The sequence below is a fragment of the Vombatus ursinus genome, unplaced genomic scaffold (assembly GCF_900497805.2).
Source record: "Vombatus ursinus unplaced genomic scaffold, bare-nosed wombat genome assembly UNPS02014805.1, whole genome shotgun sequence".
In the NCBI taxonomy this organism is placed as follows: domain Eukaryota; kingdom Metazoa; phylum Chordata; class Mammalia; order Diprotodontia; family Vombatidae; genus Vombatus; species Vombatus ursinus.
Genome location: NW_020954583.1, coordinates 17,338,577 through 17,354,566, shown reverse-complemented (window position 1 = coordinate 17,354,566; position 15,990 = coordinate 17,338,577). Strand labels below are relative to the sequence as shown.

The window sequence follows — 15,990 nt, the reverse complement described above, 5'->3', positions numbered from 1 at the left end:
CAGATGAAATTTCTCTCTTTGGTGGTTTTCAAGTAGGAAGAGGAAGTGCTATGAGCCTTCATGTGGAGGGATAAAATTGCAGACATAAGGGACAGCCAGAAAAAATATCTGGAGGTAAGTGTCTTTAACTAGGAGGCCAATGTCATTGGATCAACGAGTATGCAGCAGAGAGTAAAGTGTAAAAAGACGGGAGAGAAGTCATGAGAGAGGTTGAGACAGGTACTATTGGAGATGCCTTATCTTCCCACTGGGTCACCATGTGTCTCTGAACATAATGGCACTTTTTTTCTTTTGTTCCTGCTGTATCTATTCTTTTCTGATCTTAAGTAAATAAGCATAAAAATTGAAACAGAACATATTACCATATTGTGAGTTTTGGAAAAGTCAGAAGAGCATTATGGGTCCATTAACTAGAGTTCATAACAGAGACTTCAAGTTGCTGCAGCCAAAAATGGTCAACTTTGAATAAGCCATAGAGAGTGACCTGCTTCACCTTGTATAGCTGTCTTGCAATCAAAAGAGTAACTTCTCTGTGAGATATGCCACACCTAGAAGTAAACTTTGTGAGAGGATGTTAGTAGTTACCACTTTAAATTTGAATCTACTCTTTGTAGTAATCAAGGCAATAGAGGAAAAAGGGCTGCTAGTTCCAGAGGTTTTTCTAATGTGTCTTGATATATTTTTTCAGTAAATAACCAAGAGCTAATCTCTGTTCATTGTGTAATTGGTATTGAGAACAAATAAACTGGTCAATTGGTTACCTGATATTTTACAGACTATAACTGGCTAATTGATTTTGGAGGGGATAGACCAGATAAGAACCTGTGAGTCATAGTAAAATAAAAAAAAAAAGAAATTCTCTCAACCCCTTCAGGGATACCTGTTCAAATCTGATGGGAACAGTAACTTTGCTCTGAAGACTTGGACTGCCAGTCTGAGTATGTTAGGATAGCAGCCTCAGGCCATATGTACTACATTGGAAACTAATCCATTTGTAGATTTGGTGATATGAAACAGGGTGGTGCTGTTAAACAGTGGTGCTGTTTAACTTATACCTATTTATACTTCATTTCTGCAACCTATAGAGAAAGATACTATCTCATAATCAATTGCTGGTGCAGTTTTTTTTTCAGGGAAATAATCAAAGATTACTAAAACAGAAAAGTCCTTCATCTCAACCTTCAAGCCTCAACCAAATTTAGAGAAACTTTTTATTTTTAATGTCTTACTGAATTCATTCATAAGACAGCCTTTTTTAAATGGCCTCATGATTTATTTTTTCTAGACTAACCTCTTCATTTTATTTTTAATTATTTACTTCTTTTAATATTTAAAAAAAATGAGTTTTGAATTTTCTCCCTCCCTCCTGCCCCTTCCCCACTAATAAGAAGGCAAGCAATGTGTTATCAATTATACTTTGAAATCATGAAAAACATAATTTCATATCAGGTGTACTCCATAAGAAAATCAAATAAATAGCAACAAACATAAAGAAAGTGAAAAAGTATGCTTCAATTTGTACTCAGAGTTAATCAGATCTCTTTTGGGAGGTGAATGGAATTTTTTATTATAGGTCCTTTGAAATTGTTTTGAATTGTAGCTGTCTTTTGGAATTGTTTTGGATCACTGTGGCTAAGTCTTTCACATTTGATCATTCTTACAATATTACTGTTATTGCTTGTAAAAGTCTTCCCAAGTTTTTTTTTTCTGAAACCATCCCCCTTTGTCATTTCTTATAGGAATATATTGCTCTATCACAATCATATAATGTAACTTATTCAACCATTCCCCAATTGATGGGCAGCTTTTCAGTTTCTAATTTTTTATCATCACAAAAGAACTGTTTTAACTATTTTTGTACATGTAGATCTTTTTCCTTTTTCTTTCATCTCTTTGTGATATAAATGTAGCAGCAGTATTGCTGGGTCCAAGGGTATGTATAGTTTTATAGCCTTTTGGGCATAATTCCAAAATTTCTCCTAACCCTAACCCTAACTGTAACCCTAACCCTAATTGTGCTCTAACCCTAACCCTAACCCTGACTGAATCTAAAGGGACAGAAGACAGCTAATGCAACACCAAGGAGCTGGTCCTATAAAATTCTGTTCATAGAAGTCTGTTCAAAGATGACAGAATAAATATTCAAAGATGCATTTCATGGCTTTGTAGGTGCCAGGATTGTTACAGACAGGGAAACAGGGTCATCTGAAGGTTGGTTTTGTAGACTTCAACTCAGAATAGTTGGATCAATTCATAACTCCACCAACAACACATTAATTGACATTGTTTTCCCCACATCTTCCAAGCACTGATCATTTTCTTTTTCTGTAATATTAATCAATTTGCTTCTAAGATGTCAGGGTGGTTTCCTTTATTATTTCTTGAAATATAAGGTCTAAGCTCTTTCTTTGATCATAGCTTTAAGGTTGTCTAATAATTATTTAATTTTCTCACCTCAATGTATTTTCCAGGTCAGTTTATTTTTCTAATAAGACATTTCACATTTGCTTTTCTATTTTCATTTTTTTGACTTTGTATTATTATTTCTTGATATTTCATGGAGTTCTCAGCTTCCACCTGTCCAAATCTATTTTTCAAGGAATTATTTCCTTCAGTAAATTTTTGTATCTCTTTTTTCCCATTTGGCCAATTCTTCTTTTTAAAGAAGTTATTTCTATATATTTATTTATTTATTTTTTACCAATCTGGCAGCAGGTTAAGCCCTTTAATGTATCCTAAGACATGGTGCTGAAGCAGGAATCATGGGAAAACATCTGCCTTTTTTTCTTCTCTGTCAGAAAAGGGGAGGTGGGATAAAAATGAAACAAAAAAATCTGCTACAGATATTTGTAGGAATTTTGTACCTGAGGTACAACATTATAAATTCATGATAACTTATAGACAAAATAGTTAACTTCCACATCTACCAACTATCTCTGCAAAAAGTTTATAAGGAGCATTTATCCAGTCAAAACCAACATACTCTCTCCCTTGAAATATCATCTAGGTTTTTCCAAGGTGAACTCTGGACTGCATGTTTGTTTTGGAATGTCCTCACAAGTGTCTGTCAATGATTAGGCGACAAGATAAACCTCCCAGAGTCTGTTCAGATATCAGGGGAAAAGAGAATTTGGAGAAGCTATTCAAACTTCATCTTTGTTTATGGCTTGTTGTCTCCCCTTCCTCTTCAACCTCCTCTGAAACCACCCATACCTTTAAAGTTTCCTTGGCCTCTGTCACCAAAGCCCCCTTTCCCTCCTCTATCCTTTCCTTGGCCATCAAACTTTCTATGACTACTGCTGCCACAACTGCCCTTTTGGCTCCCAAAGCCAAAGGTCTTGGCCCAGTCCAGAGTTACTTTGATTCTATCAATCTCCCCATCTTCAATGGCCTCTTTTGCCATTTTCACATTTTCTTCTGAGTTGAAGTCCACAAAACCAAACCTTCAGATGACGCTGTTTCCCTGTCTGTGACAATCCTGGCATCCACACAGCCATGAAATGCTTCTTTGAATATTTATTCTGTCATCTTTGGACAGACTTCTGATGAACAGAATTTTATAGGACTGGCTCCTTGGTGCTGCATTAGCTGTCTTCTGTCCCTTTAGATTCAGCCAGATGCTCTTTGTTACAAGAATTCAAAGCTTTTTTCATATTTTCCACAGAAGTGAATTGAATGAATATGTACCATTTGGGTCAATCTTAGTTGTTCTAGGGCAAGCTGATGGACATCACCTTCGTAAACAGCTCATGTAGACTTTCTTCCATGGTGCTGCAGGAGAGGTTATTTAGTACTGGTGTCTTTTAGCCTGTTGGCTTGCTGTTGTTCCCACTCCAGAAATTATTTTTTTCTACCTCTCTTGTCCTTTACTTTTCTTCCCTGTGTAGTCCAGAATGAGTGCTTGACAATCATTTGTGGTCCCCCATTTCTCTTCCAAGGCCTTGTCTAAATCTACCTCGGTTTTAAATTCAATGTAGGCAATTCCTTTGGATGTCCCACCCTTGGTGCAGACCAGTCTGAACTCAATAGCATCTTCAAACACTTCCTTGAGCTCCTGGAGTTGCTCTTTAAGATAGATACTTGATGAAGAGGATCCTTGCTTCTTTATCTTTCCTATTCACTTTTGCTTTTTTCCAACTTCATTTCAGAGCCAAGCACTTTGGTACCACTGAGTTCCAGAACCTTTTCCAAGTCTTCAGTAGATTCCAAGTCCAGGTAGCCAAACTTCAACAATGGACATCCACAATGATCAAGTTCTTTTTTCTTTTTTCAAAGATGTCTGTGATTATAGTTTTTAGCTCAGAAGTGATTTTGTTGAAATTCAGATTACCAACAAAGAGACTGAGATTTGGAAATACTTCAGTTTCCAGTTTATGTTTCTTGGCTTCAGGGGCTTTCTGTTCACTCATTTCCCTTTTTCCTCTTTCCTGGTGCTTTTTGGATGGGCACCTCCTCTTCATTTTTTTCCTCCTCCCCATTTTCCTCCTTTTTCTCCTCTTCTACTCATCTTCATATTCCTCCTCATTTCCTCAGAGCTTTCCCAGTTATTCCATGGGCAGAAGCTGCGTTCCTTTTGACAGTGTGGCATAGTTTCTTGTTCAGAGTCATCCTTATGTTCAACCTCATAACTTTATTTATCCTCCTCATCCTCAGAGGTTTGTTTGGCTGGAGCTGCTTTAATTTTTGTGGCTTTGGTTAGCTCAACTTAAATTCTACATCCTCCTCATCTTCACTATTCTTGTCTTTGGATTCATTGCCCTCTTTCTTGGCACTTTCATTGTTTTGCTCTTTTCATCAGGAGAGGAATGGCTGCTTTAGCTTGGAGTGGCTCCCTTCTTGCCTGGTGTGATGACAGCTTTGGCTAGGGTAGCTATTTTCTTGGCAGGGGACACAGAAGTCTTCTTACCAGGAGTCATGCCTACTTTCAGGTATGATGGCAAGAGTGACTTTTTTTGGCCAGGGGTACCATCATTGCTGGTATAGTCATAGCCTTCCTGACCATCTTCTGAGGGAAAATAATCTCTTTTCCATTGCATTTTTTTCATCTGTTGACATGTCTTCATCCTTACTGCCATCTATATCCTTAGGGGAGGAGCCATTTTCTTTTATGTACCTTGATTTTTAGCAGCCTCCCTGAGCTTCACCATAGTGGCTGCAAATGACTAGGAAGTGGAGGGTACAGATCCATTGGCAGAGGCATAGGCAACATTGGTGGTGGAGAGCACAGTCTGTCCCTGAGAAGCCCTTTGCTGATTAAGACCAAAACAAAAGACTGAGCCTGCTTTCTTGGCACAACAATATCTTTAAGAAGTTATTTTTATTATTGAAGTTTTGTACTTCTTTTTCCATTTATTATTTTCCATAATTTCCACAATTTTTCCATTGTTTTCCATAATTCTTCCTTTTAAGGAGTTATTTTCATCAGTTAAGTTTTATACCATTTTTTTCCCATTTGGCCTATTATATATTTTAAAGTGTTATTTTGGAGACTTTTGGGAGCCACGATGGTGGAGTAAGTAGGGAATCACCATAACTCTTTCATATTCACCTCCAACAACAATAAAAATAGCACCCTGAAATAAATGGGTGAAACAATATCTTAGCACAAGAAACTTAGAAGGTTGACAGGAAATGACTGTCTCACTCAGGTAAAAGGGGAGATCAGTCTAGGACAGGAAACACTTGAGCAAGCCAGCAGCAAGCCTTGCTTCAGCAAACCAGGGGGAGTTCCTGAGCCTCAGTGTGGTAGAGCAGGCAAATGCCAACACCAGGACCTCACCAGGTACCTCAGCATAACCAGCTTCCAGCTCCAAGAATTACCAAATGTTTCGATTTAGTACTGGGCAAACAAGTAGATAATCTTATATGGGCCTAAGCAAATGGGCAGGCACTAGTGCCAGAACACCACATACAATCCAGCATAGCTAGGGAAACAGGCAGCCAGCAGCCCCAGAAATGCCATGTGTCTCAGTGTAGCTTGGGAAAATAGCATAAGCCAATGTAGAAACACTTCATCAGTGTCAGCACTCACCATACACCAGCACTGGGACCCAGCTCAGCACCAGGTAAGCTGCCAGAGCCTCCAGCAGCATCAGACAACCCCCTACTCTATCCCCTCAGAGGAACACCAGATACCAGAATCCCCCATGGGCCTCAAGGCAACATTAGTGTAGCACCAGGTAAATAGCCAGAGTTTGCAGTCCCTGTAACAAGAAGCCTTAGAGAGAGTCCCTTCAACCCTGGAAGCAGAGCTCAAATTTAAAAGAAAGGAAAAAAGGTAAAAAAAAAATGAGCAAAAAACAACAAAAAAAGAATGTGACCATAGAAAGTTATTATGGTGGTAGGGAAGATCAAGACACAAACTCAGAAGATGATAACAATCTCAAAACACTAAAGAAAAATGGGAAATGGTGTCAAGCCCAAAAAGAACTCACAGAAGAGCTCAAAAAGAAGCTTAAAAATCAAATGGGAGGTAGAAGAAAAATTGGGAAAAGAAATAAGAGTAACATAAGATAATAATAAGAAAGGAATCAACAGCTGGGAAAAAGACAACAATTGCTTAAAAAGTAGAATTGGTCAAATAGAAAAGTAGGTACAAAAGCTAACTGAGGAAAACAAAAGTTCAAATTGGGCAAGTGGGAGCTAATGACTCTATGAGACATCAAGAATCAATCAAACAAATGCAAAAGAATGAAAAAATAGAAGGAAATGTAAAATAACTCATGGGAAAAACAACTGACCTGGTAAATAGATCTAGAAGAGACAATGTCATAATCATTGGACTACCAGAAAGCTATAATTAAAAGGAGGACCTGGACAGCATCTTTCAAGAAATTATCAAGGAAAACTGGCCTGATATCCTGGAACTAGAGGGCAAAACAGGCATTGAAAGAATCCACCAATCACCTCAGGAAGGAGATCCCAAAATAAAAACTCCAAGGAACATTATAGTCAAATTTTAGAACTATCAGGTCAAGGAAAAAAATACTACAAGTGGTCAGAAACAATTCAGATATCAAGGAGCCACAATCAGGATAACCCAGGACTTAGCAGCTGCAACATTAAAGGATCTAAGCTCATGGAACTTGATAATCCAGGAGGCAAAGGAGCTGGGAATACAACCAAGAATCATCTGCCTGGTGAAATTAAGAATAATACATCAAGGGAAAAATAGTCATTCAATGATATAGATGAAGCACAAAAATTTTAAAAAAGGAAAGAAAATATAAGGGATTAAATAGTGCTTAACTCTTTACATTCCTACATGGGACGATGATATCTGTAATTCTTAAAAATTACATCACTAATAGTACATTTAGAAGGAATATACATAGACAGAGGATACAAGTATAAGATGAATTTGAGGGGGTTACATAAAAACATAATTACAAGATGAGAAAGAGGAGTACACTGAGTGCAGAAGGTAGAATGGAGTAAATTATTTCATATGAAGAGGTACAAAAAACCTATTATAGTGGAGGGGAAAATAAGAGGGTGGGTGATGGGCATTGCTGAACCTTATTTTCATCATTATTGGCTCAAAGAGGGAATAATATACACAATCAATTGAAAATAGAAATCTATCTTACCTGACAGGGAAGTAGGAGGAGAAGATATTAGGTAAAGATGTGGGGGGAACTGACGGAAGAGAGGACAGATTGGGGGAGGAGGTGGACAGAAGCAAAACACTGGTGAGGAGGGAAAGGGTGAAAAATGAGAAAGGACAAACAGTGATGGAGGGAAATACACTAGTCATTACTGTGAATGTGAGTGGGATACTCTCCCATAAAATGGAAGCGGAAAGCAGAGTGGATCAGAAACCAAAATCCTACACTATATAGTTTATAAGAAACACACTTGAAGCAGAAAGGCACACATACAGAGTAAAGGTAAGGGGCTAGAGCAGAAGCCATTATGCTTCAACTGAATCAAAAAAAGCAGGAGCAGCAATCCTGATCAAGAATCAATCAAACAAATTCAAACAAAAATCAAACAAATTTTACAAAGTAAAAGCAAAATTAGATCTAATTAGGAGACATAAGGAAGGAAACTACATCTTACTAGAAGATACCATAGACAGTGAAGCACTATCAATGCTAAACATATGTGCACCAAGTGCATCCAAATTTTTAAGGGAGAAGTTAAGTGAGTTACAGGAAGAAATGGATAGAAAAACTATTCTAGTGGGGAATTTGAATTGTCCCCTCTCAGAACTTGATAAATCTAACCAATAAACAAGAAAGAAACTGAGGAGGTGAATATAATATTGGAAATTTTAGATGCGACAGAGTTTTGGAGAAAACAGAATGAGAATAGAAAGAAACATACCTTTTTCTCAGCAGCACATGTTACCTACACAATAATTGACTATATATTAGGGCATGAAAATTGCAAAATCAAATGTAGAATGGCAGAAGTGTTATATGTTTTCTTTTCAGACCTTAATGCAGTAAAAGTTACACTAAAAATGAGTGGAAAGATAGATTATAAATTAATTGGAAACTAAAAAAATCTAATCCTAAAGAATAAGTGGGTCAAAGTACAATCATAGAAACAACCAATAATTTCATTAAAGAAAATGACAACAATGAGACAACATACCAAAATGCTGCCAAGGTATTGCTTGGGGAAAATTTATTTCTCTAAATTCTTACATCAACAAAATAGAGAAAGAACAGATCAACAAATTAGGCATGGAACTAAAAAAAGCTAGAAAAAGAACAAATTAAAAATCTTGAATTGAGAACCAAATTGAAAATCCTGAAAATCAAAGGTGAGATTAACAAAATTGAAGTTAAAAAAAACTATTAAGCTAATAAATAAAACTAGGAGCTGGTTTTATGAACCCATCAATAAGATAGATAAGCTATTGATTAATTTGATTTAAAAATAGAAGGAAGAAAACCAACTATCCAGTATCAAAAATGAAAAAGGTGAAATCACCACCACTGAAGAAGATATTTCAACAATCGGGAAATATTTTGGCCAATTATGTAGCAAAAAATCTGACAATCTGAGCAAAATAGATGAATATTTATGAAAATAAAAATTACTCAGGTTAACAAAAATCAGAAAATAGAATGCCTAAATAGCCCCATCTTATAGGAAAAAATGAACCAGTCATTAATGAACTCCCTAAGAAAAAATTCCTAGGGCCATATGGTTTCACAACTGAATTCTACCAAACATTTAAACAATCAATTCCAATACTATGTAAATTATTTGGAAAAATAAGTGAAAAGGGAGTCCTATAAAACTCCTTTTATGACACAAATATGGTGCTGATGCTTAAACCAGGGAAAGCTAAAACAAAGAAAGAAAATTATAGACCAATTTCCCCAATGAATATCAATGCCAAAAACCCCCCAAAAATTAGCAAGGCAATTATAGCAATATATGAACTTTGAATTCAGATTGAAGCATACTTTAAAATTTTTTCTTTATTTTTCTTGTTTGTTTCTTATTTATATTTTCTTTTACAATATAAGTAATATGAAAATGTTTTGCATGACTTCATATGTATAATCTGTATCCAATTGCTTGCCTTCTTAAGGAAGAGTGAGAGATAGGAGGGAGGTAGAAATTGGAAATCAAAATTGAAAAAATAAGTGTTAAAAATGTTACATGTGATTAGGAAATATTTAATAAAATAATTAAGATGCAGTAAACAAAAAAAAGTAAGGTGCTACATTGGTGAAAAAAATGTGCAAGAAGATGAACTAACCATATCAGAATCTTGAACTATATTATGTAGCGGTAATTGTCAAAACTGCTACTGACTAAGAAATACAGTAGTGGATCATTGGAATTGATTAGGTACACAGGACACAGTAGTAAATGACCATTGTTATCTAGTGCTTGTTAAATCCAATTTTTACTGAAATAAAGTAATTATGTAAATGAAACATTTTATTTTAGAAAATATTTTGTGTTCTTTGATCTATGATTTACAATTTAATCCAGCATTTTATATAACTATTTCCTAAAATATTTTTTGTGTCTCAGTAATGCAAATTTACTTATTTTTTTCAATAACATTACATTAAGGAAGCTAGTGTTTCCTATGGAAATATAAGAATGAGACTAATAATAATGGCTCTAATCATTCTAAATAATTCCTTAAGAGCAACAGTGTGAATTACTTGGGGCTCATTTTACAGTTGGGAAGAAAAAGGTTGAATGAAGTTAGATAATTTGTCCATAATAACTGACAAATACAGATTTCTAACCCAAATCTTCTGTATCTTCGATACAGACCTTGGTAGCTCTGAAGAATTAGTGGCTATTTTTTGGTAAGAAGCCAGTAGATTTTAGGTACATAAATCCATAGACAGTACATTTTGAAAACACATACAGACATATCCAGATTTAGATCCAGAAAGGGCTTTTTATTTTTTTATCAATTAAATAATTTATTTAGCATCTCCTGTATGCAAAGCACTGTGCTTGCATCTCAAAAACAACAGTATAATTGTTCCTGCCTTCACAGAACTTTCTTTTTTTAAAAATTTGTTTACTTTTGGTTTTCATCATTCACTTCCACAAGATTTTGTTCCAAATTTTCTCCCAATTCCTCCCTTCCCCCACCCCAAGACAGCATGCATTCTGAATACCTCTTCCCCCAATCTGTCCTCTCTTCTATCACCCCTCCCCCTTCTCTTATTCCCTATTTCCCTCTAGGGCAGGATAGATTTCTATACTCCATTGTCTATATCTTATTTCCTAGTTGCATGTGAAAACAATTTTTAACATTTGTTTTTAAAACTTTGGGTTCCAAATTCTCTCCCTTCTTCCCTCCCCACCCACCCTTGTTGAGAAGGCAAGCAACTGCATACAGGTTATACATGTGTAGCCATGCAAAACACTTCAATAATAATCATGTTGTGAAAAACTAACTCTGTCTCCATTCATCCTATCCCAACCCTCCATTTATTCTATTCTCTCCTATGTCTCTGTCCCTCCTCAAAAGTGTTTGCTTCTGATTACCTCCTCCCCAATCTACCTTCTTTTCTACCATCCTCCCCTCTCTTATCTCCTTCCCCCCTATTTTCCTGAAGAATAACATAGATTTCCATACCCAATTGAATGTGTATATTATTCCCTCTTCAAGCCAAATTATATGAAAAAAAAAGTCACTCATTCCCTCACCTTTCCCTTCCACTGTAAAAGCTTTTTCTTGTCTGTTTCTTATGAGACAATTTACGTCGTTCTACCTCTCCCTTTCTCCTTTTCCCGGTATAACCCTCTCTCACCCCTTAATTTTATTTTTTTAGATATCATTCCTTCATCTTCAACTCACCCTGTGCCCTCTGTTTATATATATATATTCTCTCCAATTACCCTAATACTGAGAAAGGCCTCATGAGCTACGAATATCTGACAGACCTTTCCTACTGACTTTCTAAGTTGTCTTTAGCATTTGTGGGTTGAGAAGTCTGGAAACCACTATAGCTGCTAGTGATTCAGTCCCCTGAGTCCTGTTCCAGGTTTGGTAAGGCTGAGTCTTTGCCTGTGCAGCCCATGCTGAACTGTGCTTCTCTTCCAGTCCTGTTCAACAGACCTCTTCCATTAACCATCCGGGTTGTCTTGGGCTGGAAATTTGTTTCACTCTGTCTTTTTGTGGGTTCAGCTGCTCTAAAATTTCTTTAGATTATTTTTACAGGTATTTGGAGGGATTTGGGGGAGAGCTCAAGCAAGTCACTGCTTTTGCTCCCATCGCCCCCATCCCAGAAAATGACTTTTTAAAAGATTTTTTGACCAATCTTCTGATTTTGCAGTTGAGAAACTGTTAGATATTTGAATCCAGTTCTTGTGAACCCTAAACTAGGGCTTTTAAAATTCTGTTACACTGCCTCTGATTTGTGGAGAAAATTACCTTGTGTGTAATAAATACAAAGGGACAGATTTATGTTATAGGACAAATGGTGCTAAAGAAACCAATGTTTTTTTTTTTTACCTTTTGGTAATATTTTAGATGGTATAATCACTAATTACATCTGACTCATACTTAAACCTTGGAGTGAGAATATATGATGTTTTAAGTTTTTGAGAATATATTGAATTGTGGTGATAGTTAATAAGTACAATATGCTTTGATAAAGTTATCCTGATACCAATGCAAATAAATGATTTGCAAATGTACTTCTTTGAATTAAAACTGACACAAAACCACAGTCTGCTTATACTCTTTATTACATGATAGTGTTTAAGGATCTCTTCCCCCCTAACATCCAAACCTTTGCTCTTCATTAAAGAAGAAAGCCTGTTTACTTTCAGGAGGTGAGGGAAAGGTCAAGTCATTTCCAAATAATTTATGAATAATTAGTATAAAGGAGATTCAATTCCATTTTAATGTCCCAAAGAATAATAAAAAGAGTTTAAATTTTAAGCATTTCTCCTTTTCAAATACTGGGAACCCTCCTCTAGACACAATAGATGAACTACTCTGTGCATACTGTATTCTCAGCCCTCAAATATGCTGAAATGGGACTGTTGCAGCCATTTTCTGTAGCAGTTTTCCTAGGTATTTTTCAAACCCAGCACTACCTACCCAAATGGCAGTGACACCAGCTCTCACTAAAGCCTTATTACTCTTAAAAGAGCAATTTGCTTGGTTGCACAGCTATTAGGATCACAGAGTCAGGCTGAAAGCTGTCAGTACAACTGCTTCTCATCTCTTTTCACAATCCTCACATCTTGTCTCCTTCTTTTCTAGACATAGGCGTTACTGTTTTTATCATTCTCAATCAAGCTCATACTGAAAGCTAAGAATATATTCCCACTGAAACCGAATTGAGAAATAGAAATTATTTTATAGCTTTTGTAAGCAATAGAAGTGCTGGCTGCATGTTATATGTCAGGAACTGTATCAGTGAAAAATGGAGCTTTCCTTAAGGCTGCATCACTGGCATATTATTTCAGTATCTAAGGATGGCAAAGCAACTCGGGGCTGTGTTTTGAATGATTAAACATATTTTAAAAGGCGGGGAAGGGGGTGAGGAATATGTGAGAAATTCCATGGAAAAATTTGTGGAGATGCTATCATCAAAGAAAGTAAGGGAAATTACTATGTTTGAACTTCTCATCATTTTGATATTCTTCTCTGGACCAACTCTGAGTAAGGTGACTAGGACCCCCTGGAAAGGAAAACCATGGAAAGGAGGTAAGTGATGAAAGTTTTGTATTAAATTTCTGAATGTGATTAGAAAAGCTAGTTAACATTAACTTAAACACTGGCTCATGTTATTTCACGGTAAAAATGGAATAAGCATTTCCCTTTGAAATGAGATTTTAATTCTAGGGAAGAGCATTTGTAGTGTTGCTTTTGGAAAAGACATAGGTAATTTTTTTTCTAGGTTATTTGAGTGTTAAAATAGCTTTCAGTGAGGAGACCTACACAGAGTCAAATGCATAGTGTCTTAGTGAACATAAATATGTGTTATGCTTAGGAAGCTACATGGCTCCAGAGAAACAGGTCCTCAACATACCATCCCTGGATCATTAGCATATTTTGACAAATGATAAGATGTAAGTCTATGAATGAGCATGTTATAAAATAGAGTACCAGCAACAATAGTTTTGTCTCTGACTATATCCTTTACCTAAGAAAATTGCAAGTAATTTATTGAACACATATTTTAATTTAATAAAGATCTTATACATTTTGTATAATTTAAAATGTTCAACACCTGAAGAAAGTGAATTAAAGGTAAAGAGAAGAAAAGGGGGGACAAAAACAGAGGCTGAAATCTTCCAATAAACATGCTTTTTTATTAATTCAGTCTGTTCACTTCCCCATTGTGGCATTTGTTCATGTAAAACACAAATTGTCTAAGTATGCTATTCAGAGATTCATGTGACTAAAAATGGTGCTGCATATGCTGAATGGTATTTTAAAAATTATTATTATTATGTGTGTGTTTTTGATAATTTTGGTGAAAATTTTCCTGGGATTTTTTTTTCAGAAGTCCCTTTGCCTCAGATATTTATCTCAGTTCCTGCAGTGTTTTCTGGTCTTTTGGGGTTTGATTTGTTTCATTTTACTTTTCTGCCATCAGTGTCATAAAAAGAAGTTTTAATTATTTATTACAACATCTCAGCAGGAATCTCTAAGCACCTCAGTCCCCTCTGTTCCTACATTTACTTTTGCTGAATTAAAGGTATTACAAATTTTTCACCTATTATACAATTCCAAGAAAAAGTTCCTGAAGGCACTTAATTTAGATGATTAATTCAAAGTATCCAGGACCACACATACCACACATTATTTTCTGGCCATGGACATTATATCGGCATATTACTCTATGTTCTAGCACTTTCAGGTGATTTTTCTCCCTTACAAACTATAAAATTATTATTTCTAATAGTCTGTTTGGAATTGGCATTGGACTTGGAGATTATGACATTGTTGATTTTGGGAGATGTCAATATTAACTTTGAATTTTTCTCATCTTTTAAGAGAGTTGGCAGTCAGCGTGCAATTTTGTTGTTGTTTTTCAGTCATTTCAGTCATGTCCAACTCTTTGTGACCCCATTTGGGGATACTAGAGTAGTTTGCCATTTTCTTCTCCCAGCTCATTTTACAAATGAGGAACTGAGGCTAACAGGGTTAAGTGCCTTCCTCAGGGTCATATAACTAGTAAGTGTTTGAGGCCAGATTTGAACTCAGGAAGATGAGTCTTTCTGATTCCAAGTCTATGCTATATCCACTTTCTCACCTAGGTGTGCTTAGTATGCAGTTTTAGTCTCCTACTTTAAACTAAAATGGGAATCTTTGAAGATTTACATTGAAAAAAAGAAAGGTAGGTTGAAAATTAGCTCTTATTTAAAAATATTGTTAACTTAATCATAAATGTGTACTTTTAGATTATTATAAATTTTCAAAAGCGGAGGGAGGTATAAATAGTAATGATCAGGATGTCAGCTGAAAATAATTTCTGAACTACTTCTTCTCTGAAAAATAACAGTCACAAATATATTTTAACCTGCTCAGCTAATTTTTTTTTAGCTATTGCTATACGACAATGCTATGACTCAGTCAAGTTTCAGAATGCAATTACAGTATCATTTCTTTCCCTATCGAAAAAATTTGTCCTTTAAAAAAGCTTAGTAGCCAAAACACTTTTAAAATAAAAATCTCTCTATTTATGCTTCCTTTTTTTTTAAATGCACTTTGTGTGTCAGAAAACATATATCTATTTTGTTTTGGTACTGAATTTTCTGATAACATATTCATTTTGTTATTACATGTCTTCTACAAACTCTGGGTTCCTAAATCTAACTTAAACTTGATGTTCATCTTGATTTAAGCATGTATGTTGTATACATTGGAAATATTTATTCATGATCTTAGCTCTTGCTGGTGGTATCTTATTTTACATATTAACGGATTCAAAACTCTACTTCATTGTTTCTTGGCTATTATGTAGTTAATTACAACAAGCACTTCAGTCAACGTGCATGTATTAAACACTTATATTCTAGGCACAATGCTAAGAACTGAATATAAAAATACAAGCCAAAAGAAAGACAATCCCTCCCCTCAAGTGCATTACATTCTAATGGAAGACATAAAAAGAAGCTGAAAGTAACTGAGTAACACTCTTAATCCCCATGTCTACAAGGAAGGAAAGGAGGTACATTCTTGTCTTTCTTCTTTAGCTATTTAGTCATCATAGTTACTCAGTGTTCAGTTTTGATTTTGTGTGTATATGTGTTGAGTTACTGTATGTATTATTTTTCTTGTTCCGTGTTGGTTAACACTTTTTTAGAAAGTGGTGATAGTGTGGTTCATCTTCAAAAAAATATTCCTTCAATCATATGAGTTAATAAATGTAAAACTTTCTTAAAATTTAGAAAACATTATATAAATATCAACTGTTGTTATGTTTATTATTATCATTATGTGACTGATTACCCATTGGGGAATGACAATCTTAGAGGTTTGAGTCAATTACCTAAGATTTTCTATTCTATGTATTCTAGGCTTTT

The 15,990-nt window shown here is 35.4% G+C and overlaps 1 pseudogene; it reads right to left on the bottom strand.

The window, feature by feature from the left end:
- Positions 1-3,160: 3,160 nt before the first annotated feature.
- Positions 3,161-5,147, bottom strand: LOC114051717 (annotated as a pseudogene).
- Positions 5,148-15,990: the final 10,843 nt, after the last annotated feature.